Source organism: Capra hircus, chromosome 5 (assembly GCF_001704415.2).
Source record: "Capra hircus breed San Clemente chromosome 5, ASM170441v1, whole genome shotgun sequence".
Taxonomy (NCBI): Eukaryota; Metazoa; Chordata; class Mammalia; order Artiodactyla; family Bovidae; genus Capra; species Capra hircus.
The window spans coordinates 74,604,151-74,620,206 of record NC_030812.1 but is presented as its reverse complement, the minus strand read 5'-3'; positions in this window follow the sequence as shown (position 1 = coordinate 74,620,206).

Genomic DNA, 16,056 nt, shown 5'->3' with positions numbered 1-16,056 from the left:
GAATAATATTCCCTTGTCTGGATGCAACACAATTATCTAACTGTTCACCTACTGAAGGACTTCTTGGTTGCTTCTAAATTTTGCCAGCTATGAATAAAGCTGCCATAAATATCCAGGTGCAAATATTTGTGTGCACTTAAGTTCTCAGCACTTTTGGGTAAATATTAAGAAGTAAAGGATTGCTGAATCATATGGTATAAGAGTATGTTTAATTTATAAGAAACTGTTTTATGAAAAAACCATCTCCCAAAGTGACTGTGCCCTTTTGCATTCCCATCAGCCAAGAGAGAAAGTTCTTGCTGCTCACCAGCACTTGGTGTTTTCATCGTTTTGGATTTTGGCCATTTTAGTAGGTGCACAGCAGTGTTTCATTGTTGTTTCAATTTGCAAACCCCTACTAACACGTGATGTTGAGTGCCTTTTCATATGCTTGTTTGCCATCTGTAGATATTTCCTGGAGGTGTCTGTTCAGATATTTTGCTACTTTTTTTTTCAGTTATGTTGTTCATCTTCTTATTCTTTGTATTTTAAGAGTTTTGTATATTTTGGGTAACAGTCCTGTATCAAATATGTCTTTTAGCATATTTTCTCCCAGCCCTTGGCTTGTCTGCTCATTCTCTTAACAGTGTCTTTTACAAGTTTTCAATTTTAATGAAGTCCAGCTTATCAATGATTTCATCACTTATGTCTTTATGTTTTATCAAAAAAGTCATCACTGAACTCCAGGTCATCTAAATTTTCTCTTATATTATCTTTTAGGACTTCAGTAGCTTCAGTTTTGGAGAAGGCAATGGCACCCCACTCCAGTACTCTTGCCTGGAAAATCCCATGGATGGAGGAGACTGGTAGGCTGCAAAAGGAGTCACTAAGAGTCGGACATGACTGAGCGACTTCACTTTCACTTTTCACTTTCATGAATTGAAGGAAACGGCAACCCACTCCAGTGTTCTTGCCTGGAGAATCCCAGGGACGCGGGAGCCTGGTGGGCTGCCATCTATGGGGTTGCACAGAGTCGGACCCGACTGAAGCGACTTAGCAGCAGTTTCAGTTTTATTTTTGTGGTCAGTGGAGAGAAATATAGTTGATTTTGACCCTATTTCTAGTTTTGCTAAATTCACACAAATTGTTGAAAGATGTGTGTTAAAGTCTCCTACCATGATTATAGACATCTCTTTCTCCTAGTTTTGCTTGCATTTTTTTAAACCACGTACTCTTTTTCTTTTTTTTTTTCTAATTAGTTATTTGGCTGCACTGGGTTTTCACTACAGCATGTGGGATCTTTAGTTATGGCATACAAACTCTGCAATATATGGTATCTATTTCTCTAAGCAGGGATCAAACCCCTGGCCCCCTGCATTGGGAGCACAGAGTCTTAGCCACTGGACCACCAGGGAATTCCTCTTCACTTGGTTAATTATAATCCACTACCAAAGTGGATTCCATGCTCATCTCAGTACTCCATTTTTGAGTTCCTTTATTTATTTTTAAAAATTTATTTCTTTGGCTGCACTGTGCAGCATGTGGGATCTCAGTTCCCCCACCAGGGATTGAACCCTGGTCCCTGGCATTTAGAGCATGAAGTCTTAACCCCTGGACCACCAGGCAAATCCCAAGTTCCTTTATTTAGCATTGCCTCTTTGCTGCTTGCACTCTAGCAGGAAGGGCTTCGTAGTTTTTTTTCAAGGGCACATATATGCTTTAAGTTTAAATTTAACAATACGTAATTACCTCTAAAATATAAACATATAAAATAAAGCAAAACCAACTAAAACAATAGCAAGATATTCCAGTAGACTCCCCCTTGTACATAGTATTGGCTTTCATTACATCTCACCTTTGATCTGTCTTAGAAACGATGACCTGTACTGAGATTTCATTCCAGAAAAATGGTTTCCACTTCACCTCCGATAGACTGAGTAAAATGAGATTGCCTGCATCAAGTGTTGGGAAGCATGTGGGCCTCTCACAAACCACCAGTTGGAGTGCAAAATGGTCAAGCACGTGGCAGGACTGCTTGGCACATCTACTGAGATTGTACATATGCCAACCCGATGACCAAGCCAGGCGACTCTTGGCTGTGAATCCAACAGAGGTGCGTAAACATGTGTATTAGAAGGGCATATGAATAGTCATAGCAGCGGCATCTGTAATAGCTCCCAACAGGAACTACCCAGCTGCCCATTCAGTTCAGTTCAGTCGCTCAGTCGTGTCCGGCTCTTTGCGACCCCATGAATCGCAGCACGCCAGGCCTCCCTGTCATTCACCAACTCCTGGAATTCACTCAGACTCACGTCCATCAAGTCCGTGATGCCATCCAGCCATCTCATCCTCGGTGGTCCCCTTCTCCTCCTGCCCCCCAATCCCTCCCAGAATCAGAGTCTTTTCCAATGAGTCAACTCTTCGCATGAGGTGGCCAAAGTACTGGAGTTTCAGCTTTAGCATCATTCCTTCCAAAGAAATCCCAGGGCTGATCTCCTTTAGAATGGACTGGTTGGATCTCCTTGCAGTCCAAGGGACTCTCAAGAGTCTTCTCCAACACCACAGTTCAAAACCATCAATTCTTCGGTGCTCAGCCTTCTTCACAGTCCAACTCTCACATCCATACATGACCACTGGAAAAACCACAGCCTTGACTAGACGGACCTTAGTCAGCAAAGTAATGTCTCTGCTTTTTAATATGCTATCTAGATTGGTCATGACTTTTCTTCCAAGGAGTAAGCGTCTTTTAATTTCATGGCTGCAATCACCATCTGCAGTGATTTTGGAGCCCCCAAAATAAAGTCTGTCACTGTTTCCACTGTTTCCCCATCTATTTCCCATGAAGTGATGGGACCAGATGCCATGATCTTCATTTTCTGAATGTTGAGCTTCAAGCCAGTGTTTTCACTCTCCCCTTTCACTTCCATCAAGAGGCTTTTTAGCTCCTCTTCACTTTCTGCCATAAGGGTGGTGTCATCTGCATATCTGAGGTTATTGATATTTCTCCTGGCAATATTGATTCCAGCTTGTGTTTCTTCCAGCCCAGCATTTCTCATGATGTGCTCTGCATAGGAGTTAAATAAGCTGGGTGACAATATACAGCCTTGACGCACTCCTTTTCCTATTTGGAACCAGTCTGTTGTTCCATGTCCAGTTCTAACTGTTGCTTCCTGACCTGCATATAGGTTTCTCAAGAGGCAGGTCAGGTGGTCTGGTATTCCCATCTCTTTCAGAATTTTCCACAGTTTATTGTGATCCACATAGTCAAAGGCTTTGGCCCATTACACAGTATATTTACAAAACAGAACGCTATTCAGTGACAAGACCGGATAATCTACAAATACACAACAGTCTACAAATTTAAGTACCTACTACAAATATGGTGTTGTATCTATCACCTACTACAACTATATGTACCTACTCCAACTGTGGTGTTGGAGAAGACTCTTGAGAGTCCCTTGGGCCATGAGGAGATCAAGCCAGTCAATCCTAAAGGAAATCAGTCCTGAATATTCATTGGAAGGACTGATGCTGAAGTTGAAGCTCCAATGCTTTGGCCACCTAATGCAAAGAACTGGCTCATTGGAAATGACCCTGATGCTGGAAAAGACTGAAGGCAGGAGAAGAGGGAGATAACAGAGGATGAGATGGTTAGATGGCATCACTGACTCGATGGACATGAGTTTGAGCAAGCTCCAGGAGTTGGTGATGGACAGGGAAGCCTGGTGTGCTGCAGTCCATGGGATCGCAAAGAGTCGGACATGCCTGAGCAACTGAACTGAACTGAACTACACATATATGTACCTATGTGGAAGAACCTCATTTCCACGTGGTGAATGTGGTGAATGAAAGACTCCAGAGACAAAGGAGCACAAGTTGGACAATTCCATTTCTATGAAGAACAAAAATAGATGAAACTAATCTGTGGCGACAGAAGACAGAAGGGTAGTTGCCTCTTTTTGTGTTATTTTTTAATTGGAGGATAATTGCTTACAACGTTGTGCTGTTTTCTGCCATACGACAACATGAATCAGCCATAGGTATACATATGTCCCTCCCTGTCAAACCATCCTCCCACCCCATCCCACCCCTATAGAGCACTGGGTTGAGCTCCCTGTGTCATACAGCAAATTCCAACCGGTTATCTATTTTACGTATGGTTATCTGTTTTAGCTATGGCAATGTATAGGTTTCAGTGCTACTCTCTCAGTTCATCCCACCTTTTCCTCCCCCAGCTGTGCCCACAAGTCTGTACTCTATATATCTGAATCTCTATTCCTATGCTGCAAATAGATTAATCAGTATCAGTTTTCTAGACTTCATATATGTATGTTGCTGTTATTGTTTAGACATTAAGTCTTGTCTGACTCTGCAGCCCGCCAGGCTCCTCTCTCCATGCAATTCTCCAGGCAAGAATACTAGAGTGGGTTGCTGTTTCCTTCTCCAGGGGATCTTCCCGACCCAGGGATCAAACCTATGTCTGTTATGTCTCCTGAATTGGCAGGTAGGTTCTTTATCACTAGCACCACCTGGGAAGCTATATATACAGTAATATACTCTATTCTTCTGTTTTCCAAAAATATGGACTACTTCACAAATTTGCCTGTCATCCTTGCAGAAGGGCCACATTAATATTCTTTATATTGTTCCAGTTTTTTAGTATATGTGCTGCTGAAGCAAGCACGAGTAGTCGCCTCTTGATTGGGCAACGGAAATGGTCAGTGTCTTGATCTGGATGGTGATCCCCCAAGCGGAGACATAGGTCAAAGTCTTTTAAGTGCCCACGTAAGATCTGTGCACCTTATCATGTTTCATACCTAGGTAAATATTTTTTAAAAGCTTTGAAAAACGTTTTGAGGCATACAGTCACTTGACCCAGGACTTGGAGACTGAGTCTGCCACGCACAGGCAGAGCAGGCTCCACGGCTGACACCTTGCTCCAGCCCCAGTCACCTCCTGTGACAATACATTTTTAAAGATGTCTGGCGTGGTATTTGTCACCCCACACAGGCTCTGCCAGAAATCTGCCGCTCCCCCATCAAAAGGTACTGTCTAGGCCCTGCCCTGCCCTGGCACCCTCAGTCTGGGCGAGCCAGTGACTGTTTTGACCAACAGAGTGTGACAGCATTGACACTGGCTGACCTCCAAGGCCAGGTCATAAAGGGCGATGGACTCCTCGGGCTCTCTTTGGACATGCCATGTTGGAAGCTGGCCGCCCCAAGGCCGTGATGCTTAGAGACCATGTGGTAAGCCTGCTGAGAGGCAGAGCGAGGTGCCTGAGGAGCCCCAGCTGTCCAGCCTCTAGCTGCTTTTTGATCCCCACTGATGTCACATGAGCAAAGATGAGAAGCCCGAGTGCAGACTCATGGGCTACAAAAATGGTGGCTGTCCTTTGTTGTAGGCTATCTTTTGGGGTGGACTGACATGCACCAGTAGGTAACTGGAACATCTGGTAACTTTACTCTGCAGGGCTTTTCCAGGCCCCCTCTCTGCCACTCATCCAGGCACATCTGGGTACACTCAGTTCCTTATGGCACAAAGGCGTTCTCCTGCCTGTGGTGCAAGAATCTTCTCCCCCCCGGTTCCAGACCCAGCTTCTGCTCTGTCTCCTCCAGGAAGCCTTCCTGTTTGTTTATAAGCAAGCTGATGGCGGGCTTCCCAGGTGGCTCTTGCAGTAAAGAACCCACCTACTAATGCAGAAGACAGACATAAGAAACGCGGGTTCGATCCCTGGGTCAGGAAGATCCCCTGGAGGCGGAAATGGCAACCCACTCTAGTATTCTTGCCTGGAGAATCGCATGGACAGAGGAGCCTGGCAGTCTACAGTCCATGGGGACACAAAGAGTTGAACATGAGTGAAGTGATTTAGCACAGTGCAAGCTGATGGTGGGGGATGGTGATCATGAGGGTGGCTACACCTGTACAGAGGCAGAGGGTATATGGGAACTATCTGTGCACCAGACTGTGTCTGAGTTCAAATTCTAGAGTTCCCACTTCCCAGCTGGGTGCCCTTGGGCGAGGTACTTAACTGGAGCCTCAGTATTCTCATCCATAGAATGGGAGTAATAATTGTGCCTACTTCCCAGGTCTGTCCTGAGGATTAAAGGGATTAATCTATGGAAAGCACTCAGTGTGGCCTGGCAAACAACAAGCACGCTGGAATATTCATTGTCAAAACAACCCTATTTGATAGGTTCTATTCTCCCCATTTTACAGATAAGGAGACTGAGGCACTGAGAGGTGTTTAAATGCAGGCTCCAGAGCTTGTGCCATGCTGCAGGTTCATTTTATCAGGCTACATTTACTGCAGGGGAGTTGGAAAATGAGGTCAAGAAAGGAGGTTCCTGCTCCCCAAAGTACAGTAACAAATGAGAGGCCAAGTAAGAGTTAAACCTGGTTTTCTCATCCACACTGAGGTTGCTCATTCTCCCAAAAGCGTGTAGAAGTCAACATGTTCCTGGCTGGGGCGGGAAGCTCAGCCTTTGGCCTTACCTAAGCCTAGGGCAGTGACCGAGAGCGCCAGGCTACAATGGCACAGGAGCGGCTGAGAGGAGCTACCCCACATCCAAGCTCAGGGGCAACGGCCGAGAGGAGCAACCCCATGTCCAGGAGTGGCGGTTGCATGGGGAGGGCTGAGAGGAGCTACTCCATGTTCAAGGTCAGGAGGGGTGACCTCCTCCAAGGTAAGAAGCAGCAGCTGCACTTTGCTGGAGCAGCCGTGAAGAGATACCCCACGTCCAAGGTAAGAGAAAACAAAGAAAGACAGTAGGTGTTGTGAGAGGGCATCAGAGGGCAGGCAGTCTGAAACCATAATCACAGAAAACTAGCCAATCTGATCACATGGACCACAGCCTTGTCTAACTCGGTGAAACTAAGCCATGCCATGTGGGGCCACCCAAGACGAATGGGTCATGGTGGAGAGGTCTGACAGAATGTGGTCCACTGGAGAAGGGAATGGTAAACCACTTCAGTATTCTTGCCTTGCAAACCTCATGAACAGAATGAAAAGGCAAAATGATAGGATACTGAAAGAGGAACTCCCCAGGTCGGTAGGTGCCCAATATATAACTCCAGAAAGAATGAAGGGATGGAGCCAAAGCAAAAACAATACCCAGCTGTGGATGTGACTGGTGATAGAAGCAAGGTCCAATGCTGTAAAAAGCAATATTGCATAGGAACCTGGAATGTCAGTTCCATGAATCAAGGCAAATTGGAAGTGGTCTAACAGGAGATGGCAAGAGGGAACGTCGACATTCTAGGAATCAGTGAACTGAAATGGACCGGAATGGGTGAATTTAACTCAGATGACCATTATATCTACTACTGTGGGCAGGAATCCTTCAGAAGAAATGGAGCAGCCATCATGGTCAACAAAAGAGTCCGAAATGTAGTACTTGGATGCAATCTCAAAAACAACAGAATGATCTCTGTCCATTTCCAAGGCAAATCATTCAATATCACGGTAATCCAAGTCTATGCCCCAACCAGAAATGCTGAGGAAGCTGAAGTTGAACGGTTCTATGAAGACCTACAAGACCTTTTAGAACTAACACCCAAAAAAGATGTCCTTTTCATTATAGGGGATTGGAATGCAAAAGTAGGAAGTCAAGAAACACCTGGAGTAACAGGCAAATTTGCCCTTGGAGTATGGAATGAAGCAGGGCAAAGGCTAATAGAATTTTGCCAAGAGAACGCACTGGTCATAGCAAATACCCTCTTCCAACAACACAAGAGGAGACTCTGCACATGGACATCACCAGATGATCAACACTGATATCAGATTGATTATATTCTTTGCAGCTAAAGATGGAGAAGCTCTATACAGTCAGCAAAAGCAAGACCAGGAGCTGACTGGCTCATATCATAAACTCCTTATTGCCAAATTCAGACTTAAATTGAAGAAAGTAGGGAAAACCACTAGACCATTCAGATATGACCTAAATCAAATCCCTTATGATTATACAGTGGAAGTGGGAAATAGATTTAAGGGACTAGATCTGATAGATAGAGTGCCTGATGAACTATGGACGGAGGTGTGTGACATTGTACAGGAGACAGGGATCAAGACCATCCCCATGGAAAAGAAATGCAAAAAAAGCAAAATGGCTGTCTGAGGAGGCCTTACATATAGCTGTGAAAAGAAGAGAAGCAAAAAGAAAAGGAGAAAAGGAAAGACATAAGCATCTGAATGCAGAGTTACAAAGAATAGCAAGGAGAGATAAGAAAGCCTTCCTCCGTGATCAATGCAAAGAAATAGAGGAAAACAATAGAATGGAAAAGATTAGAGATCTCTTCAAGAAAATTAGAGATCCCAAGGGAACATTTCATGCAAAGATGGGCTCCATAAAGGACAGAAATGGTATGGACCTAACAGAAGCAGAAGATATTAAAAAGAGGTGGCAAGAATACACAGAAGAACTGTACAAAATAGATCTTCGTGACCCAGATAATCACGATGGTATGATCACTCACCTAGAGCCAGACATCCTGGAATTTGAAGTCAAGTGGGCCTTAGAAAGCATCACTATGAACAAAGTTAATGGAGGTGATAGAATCCCAGCTGAGCTATTTCAAAACTTGAAAGATGATGCTGTGAAAGTGCTGCCCTCAATATGCCAGCAAATTTGGAAAACTCAGCAGTGGCCACAGGACTGGAAAAGGTCAGTTTTCATTCCAATCCCAAAGAAAGGCAATGCCAAAGAATGCTCAAACTACCGCACAATTGCACTCATCTCACATGCTAGTAAAGTAATGCTCAAAATTCTCCAAGCCAGGCTTCAGCAATACCTGAACCATGAACTTCCAGATGTTGAAGCTGGTTTTAGAAAAGGCAGAGGAATCGGAGATCAAATTGCCAACATCCGCTGGATCATGGAAAAAGCAAGAGAGTTCCAGAAAAACATCTATTTCTGCTTGATTGACTATGCCAAAGCCTTTGACAGTGTGGATCACAATAAACTGGAAAATTCTGAAAGAGATGGGAATACCAGACCACCTCACCTGCCTCTTGGGAAACCTGTATGCAGGTCAGGAAGCAACAGTTAGAACTGGACATAGAACAACAGACTGGTTCCAAATAGGGAAAGGAGTACATCAAGGCTGTATAATGTCACCCTGCTTATTCAACTTCTATGCAGAGTACATCATGAGAAATGCTGGGGTGGAAGAAGCACAAGCTGGTATCAAAACTGCTGGGAGAAATGTCAATCACCTCAGATATGCAGATGACACCACCCTTATGGCAGAAAGTGAAGAGGAACTAAAAAGCCACTTGATGAAAGTGAAAGAGGAGAGCAAAAATGTTGGCTTAAAGCTCAACAATCAGAAAATGAAGATCATGGCATCCGGTCCCATCACTTCATGGGAAATAGATGGGGAAACAGTGGAAACAGTGTCAGACTTTATTTTGGGGGGCTCCAAAATCACTGCAGATGGTGATTGCAGCCATGAAATTAAGATGCTTACTCCTTGGAAGAAAAGTTATGACCAACCTAGATAGCATATTCAAAAGCAGAGACATTACTTTGCCAGCAAAGGTCCATCTAGTCAAGGCTGTGGTTTTTCCTGTGGTCATGTATGAATGTGAGAGTTGGACTGTGAAGAAAGCTGAGCCCCGAAGAATTGAGGCTTTTGAACTGTGGTGTTGGAGAAGACTCTTGAGAGTCCCTTGGACTGGAAGGAGATCCAACCAGTCCATTCTGAAGGAGACCAACCCTGGGATTTCTTTGGAAGGACTGATGCTGAAGCTGAAACTCCAATGGTTTGGCCACCTCATGCAAAGAGTTGACTCATTGGAAAAGACCCTGATGCTGGGAGGGATTGGGGGCAGGAGAAGGCGTCGACAGAGGATGAGATGGCTGGATGGCATCACTGACTCGATGGACATGAGTTTGGGTAAACTTGAGGAGTTGGTCATGGGCAGGGAGGCCTGGCGTGCTGCGCGGACAGGACTGAGCGACTGAACTGACTGACTGAGCCTGGGTTTCTGCCGCAGCTCTGTAGGGTAAGAGGCCCCGCCCCCTGATCTGGGTCCTGGGAGAGTAAGAGGCCCCGCCCCCTGGGCAGGGTCTTGGAGGAGTAAGAGGCCTCGCCACTGGGCTTACGTGAGATGGTCCGGTTCAGCAGGGGTCTGAGCTCTCTCTGTGAGCACTGCAGGCCAGTGGATGATTATTCACCAGCTTTCCTGGTAGGACCGCCCCCACACCTCACCTCCTCCTCTGGGGTGGGGTCTGAGTCATGGGGACCACGGTGAGTAGAACTGATGGCTCGAAATGGTGCAAGTCCCAGCAAGTGAGGGGAATGAGGGCCCTGTGGGAACAGAACGTGAGATTTCCTGCCCCTGAGTCTTTGCACTAGCTGTTCTTTCTGCCTGGACGGCCCTGCCCTCTCTTGTCTCTTCCCCAGCTTTAGGTTTTGATGCCCCCAGGGCAGAAGACTTGTTCTTCTTACCTTTGGGAGCAACTGAGTCTAAAGGGCTTGGCCCAGGGCACGAAACAGACTGCGGACAGAGACTGGGCAGGGAACAGTGTGTGCAGGCGGGCCTGGGGGCGCGGGGTGGAGGAGAGAAGGAGCGACTGTGGGCGGGCAACCCCACACTTAGCACAGCACCAGCAACACCGTCCATGTGACTCCACATGTCTCGCTGTTTGTTAATTAGGAGCTAATTCTGGAAATTTTTAATATATAGATGTCCTGTATATAATAAGAGCTCAGAACTATTTGGTATTGTTGCTGTTGCGTGACAGCTTTGTGTCAAGCCTGTTACATACTCATTCATTTAATGACACCCTTATTGTCTCCACTGTCCCAGGGCACGACCTCACTGGAGTGGCCTGGCTAGAATTTGAACCCAGTTCTGCAGAATCCCTCATTTGGTTCCAGCAGCCCGCAGAGGAAGGCACCCAAGTCAGTGCGGCCCCAGTGACTCAGAGCTGGCGGGTCCCCTGGCCCGCCCTTTCCTCCTGACTCAGCCCAGGCAGTTCAGCAGGCCTTTCTCTGGAATTCAGGGCCCCCAGGCAACGTTCCTGAGTGGCTGTCTCCTCTGGGATATGCTCCCTGGAGAGCTGGTGGATGGCTGTGTTCCCATGGAAGCCTTGGCTGTGTCCTGCATCCCCCTTGGGGTCTCCATCTTCTCTCAGGAGGGTGGTCAGTGACTTGCTGGGGTCAACATCTCCCTCCCAATTTCCCTGTGATGCAGAGGGGCAAACCGAGGCAGAGGGAACCCGTGGTGTGGCTGGGTGATACAGCCATGGTTGAGGGTAGGCATGGGAGTAGGAGAAGCTCATATTCAATTTCTGGCTGCTTTTTTCTGTCTTTGCCCAACCCAGGACCCCTGAACTGGACCCTTCAGCCCAGCCCAGCTCCCAGCCCTGGAGAGGCGAAGGTCAGGCACGCACAGACCTCTGTAACTGACCTGAATGGGGACAAGTGTGAGTTGCCTTTCTACTCCGCTGCTGCCAAGAGAAAGTAGGGACATGGCTACCTCTTCTCCTTCTGGTCCCCCTGGAGTCTCCAGCTCAATAATGTGATGCTGGAACACGGTTCCTGCCAGCCATTCCCTGCAGCCATTCTGCCTCAGGTTGCCCTGCGGTCACTGTCTTCTAGAACCCAGGCTTACCCAGGCTACCAAAGCCTTGGCCCTCAGTTCCCCCAATTTCTATAAAATGATAGTCTTATTTCCCTAGTTTCATTCAGATATAATTTGGGGAGAGAGGGGAGGAATCAAGCCATTTTATTGAGGGAGAGGTGAAAGGCTGGGAGGACAGTGAGATCTGATATCCTGGGAGGGATCTCCCCCAGCCTCACAGTAGCTGAAAGTTCTTTCAGATATAATTGGTACACAACACTGTGTTAGTTGAAGGTGTGCAACACAATGATTTGATACATGTATAAATTGTGAAAGGATTGCCACAATAAGTTTAGTTCACATCCATCACCTCCCATTGCTGCAAAATGCTTTTTTCTTCCAAAGAGGACTTCAAAGATCTACTCTGGTAGCAGCTTTCAGCTATACAAAAGAGTATTGTTAGCTATAATCACCGTGTTGTATATTTCATCCTCAGCACTTATTTATCTTTCTAACTGGAAGTTTGTACATTTTGACTCCCTTCACTCATTTTTATCTGCCCCCAGCCCCCACCCTTGGCAACCACCGGTCTGTTCTGTTTTCATGAGTTCAGTTATTTTGGTTTCCACATACAAGCGAAATCACACAGTACTTGTCTTTGTCTGACTTATTTCACTTGATGTAATGCCCCCAGGTCCATCCATGTTGTTGCAAATGGTAGGATTTCCTTCTTTTTTTTTACAGCTAATGTAAGGTGATAGTTTTAAATACCCTTCTGGCCCAGATTCCTGTGATTGGTCAGAAAAGACTCCCCAGCCTCCTCCTTCCTTCCCCACCTCAGGGAAGCAGGGCCCCTCTGGCCTTCTGCACAGAGCGACCCTAGGGGGATCCCAGGCAGTGGGAAAGGAAGAGACATTGTTAGATGAATTCAATTGAGCATGTGCATTACGGCCCCTCAGATGAAGCATAGAGAAAAGTTAGATTGTGACTTGCCTAGAATCACTAGCATGTGTTATACTGGAATTGAACCCCGGGCAGTCTGGCTCTTGTGTCTTGAAGCCCATCAAAAGGAATTCTCCTTTTGCCAGGTCCATTCATCAGTCTCCTGCTGAGTACTTACCGTGTGCCAGGTCCCCTGCTGAGTGCTGCCACGTATGCATTGATGCGACCCAGGCCCTGCACTCGGTGAAGAGATGGCCGGACAAGGTGACATCAGTCTGGGCGTGGGGTGCGGAGCCCGGGTCCACCGCACATGCACATTTCCTGTCTAGCAGGCAAGAGAAATCAAGGCTCCAATTCCTGGAGTGCAATCAGAGGCTGCCTAAGAGGAATGGAGAAGGTGCGGGGCTGGGGCCCTTCCTGAAGGAGTGAATGAAAAACTGCATGCTCGCTTCTGTGGGCTTTGAGACTGATTTGAAGGAGACGATAATAATCTAGTACAGCTGATCTTTGAACAACGTGGGGGTTAGGGGCACCCACCCCTTTGCACTTGAAAATCCTCTTAGAACTTTATAGCCAGCCCTCCATATCCTAGGTTCTGCATTCTTGGATTCAACCAAAAGTAGTATATCAAAGGATGATATACTACTGTAGTAAATACTTACTGGAGAAAATCTGCATATACGTGGACCTGTGCCAGTTCAAACCCATGTTGTTCAAAGGCCCACTGAATTACTACAGATAAAAGGGAACGTCTTGACAGTCTCCTGAATGGCCTTCCGCCCTATATCTTTCCCCCACTCCCTGCCTTCTCTGATCTCCTCTCCTGTCCTCCACTTCTCATCCTCACTGTTCTTGGAACTTTCCAGTGTACTCCTGCTGACCAAGACATTTCTGTTCTTGGAGCAGAAGCAGGCAGCAAACAGGTAAAGTCACCCAGGAATGGGGAGATGTCTGATGGAGAAAACAAGCAGAGTGGCTTGAGGGGGTACCTAGGAGCCGTGCAGGGTGAGCTCTGCCTGTGTGCCTGTGTGCTCCTGTGCCAAGGGAGGTGACCTTTGATCCAAGACTTGAATAATGAGAAGGAGCCCTCTGCATGAGGAGCTGAGGGACAAGCATTTCAGGCAGAGGAAACAGGCTGAACAGAAGCCCTGAGGTGAGAAGAGCTTACCAGTTCCAGGAACAGAATGAGGCTAGTAAGGGAGGGGGGCAGCTGGCAGTGTCTAGGAGCAATTTACATTATATTCCAGTTTGGTAGGAAAACCTCTGGAGAGTATCAACTGTTTTTAAAGGGATCCCTCTGGCTGCAGAGTAGACTATAGTCTAGCATCCCATGGGTGGGCAGGTTAGCGGCTTGGACCATCAGCAGGGTCAGAGGTGGTGGGACATTGGATTGGTTTGCAATATGGGGCCTTTGCTAGGAAGCAGGAAGAGCACTGATTGCCCAGTGCCCATTTCACAAATGAAGAAACTGTAGCTTAGAGACAGTCTTTGCATAGGGGGAACCATTGTGTCCACTGTACAGATGTAGAAATTGAGTGGGAAAGGAATTTGCTCAAGGAGACATAATTAAAGTCAAATGTAGGCCCTTGGGCAATTTCTCTGCTCCTAAACAGTCTTGCTCTCTAGGTGTGGCTGGAATTACTCACCACCTGCCTTCTGCAGACAAGGAAATTGAGGCTCAGAAGAACAGCACTCATGACAGTGAGCCTGGGTTAGGACCCAGGGCCCCTAATGTGAGGTCTAGACCCTCTGTCTCCCTACCGCAGTTCCTGCCTTCCTGGTGTGACTGTAGTGAAATGAATGTAGCAAACCCACCAAGGACCTAACAGGAGGTGATGTTGAATTGCACGCTTCCACTCCCAGTGCTGGGGATGCCCAGGGACAGATGAATGAGGGGGCTTTGCCCTGTGGGGAGGGCAGCTGTGTGCCTTCTTGTCTCCCACTCAGCTGGAGGCCCACTGTGGGCACGTGCGTGTGTGTCGATGAGTGTGTGTAACTGTATGTGAGTATGACTGTGGTGCCCACAGCAACAACAGCCTCTCTGGGACTGCTGGGCATCCAGCAACCTCCTGCTGGTCACTTCTTTGTCCACTTACTTGCAGGCCTCTTGGTTTCTATGTCTTATCTCCAGGCTCGGCTTAGGCTTGTTAATGAGGAAATAATTAACCACAGAAGCATTTTCTAAGACTTTCATCCCATTCTCCTGGTCAAGTTAAAAAGTATTCACAATGAACAGGGTTGCTAGTGGGAGGATGACAGGAAGCCACTGGGAGGAAGGCCTGGTGTGTGCCTGGGCTCAGAGCCTGGGGCTGGGTCCTGGCCTGGGCTGGACCAGGCCAGACCCTGGGGACGGGGTGGCCTGGCTCCACACTGCATGGTCATTTCCTGAGACGAAGAGATAGAATTGCACTGGGGGTGTGGCATCTGCACGGGGCTGGGGTGATGTGTAGGCTGTGTGGGGCGTTTTAACTCCGAGTACACGGTTTGCTAATTTACACAATTTTCACTGTGTAAATTTGGTCAAGTTCCTTGCCCAACTGGGCCTTTGCTTCCTCCTCTGTGAACTGAAGAATTTGCACTAGAATCCAGTACTTCCAAAGCATTCCCCATTCCCCCCCCCCACCCCCACGATGAAAACCGGTGATCTCCAAACAAAAAAACAAAAATTGGTTAAGTTTGGGAAACAACAGTAGGGTATATAAAGGTAAGCCAGTTTCTTGACCAATGTTTTTGGCCTTCATTTGTTGAAAACTTTTATTTCTTTGGATACATAGCACAAATGCACATGGCATTAAATTCAGAGAGCATGGAAGGAGTTTGGGGAGCTCACAGCTCTTTCCTGCCCCTCTGCTCCTCACTTTCAGCAGGCCCCACTGGCAGTATCTGACCCATGAAGAGATGGTATCGCCATGCCAGCTGATGTGGGTGTTCACTTTATTGTGGTAAGTGATTACCACAAGGGGGTTGGGGAGTGTAGATTCCTTGCTTGGACTACAGCAACACTCCCAAGTGTTTCTGGGTCTAGCATCTAGAGGAACACCCGTTGGGAAGTGGGTCTCTGGATCTTCATGTTCTCCAGTGAAACTATGTAGGAGGGACCTGGCTGGTGCCCAGAGAGTTCCGACTCTGATCTCTGAGAAGGCAGCCATAACTCCTGTCTTTTGCTGCCCACCCAGGGGCAGCCCTTTAGCTTGAGAGGAGGTGCCAGAACTGACAATTTATTTGGGGACACAGAGACAAGGGTAGGTTGGAGGCTGGAGTGGGATCTGGATCTCCTGCTCCCGGAGCAGTGCTCTCCCAGCTGAGCCCAGCCACAGAAGTCCTCAGGGCCTGGGAGAGACCCTGGGGACGGGGTGTCCTGGCTCCACACTGCATGGTCATTTCCTGAGACGAAGAGATAGAATTGCACTGGGGGTGTGGCATCTGCACGGGGCTGGGGTGATGTGTAGGCTGTGTGGGGCGTTTTAACTCCGAGTACACGGTTTGCTAATGTGCCGTGTGCCGGAGTGACTGCTATGCCCTGTGGTCGCCGTGTACGCTGCGAGCCAAAGTCAGCGCCAGGTGCCAGG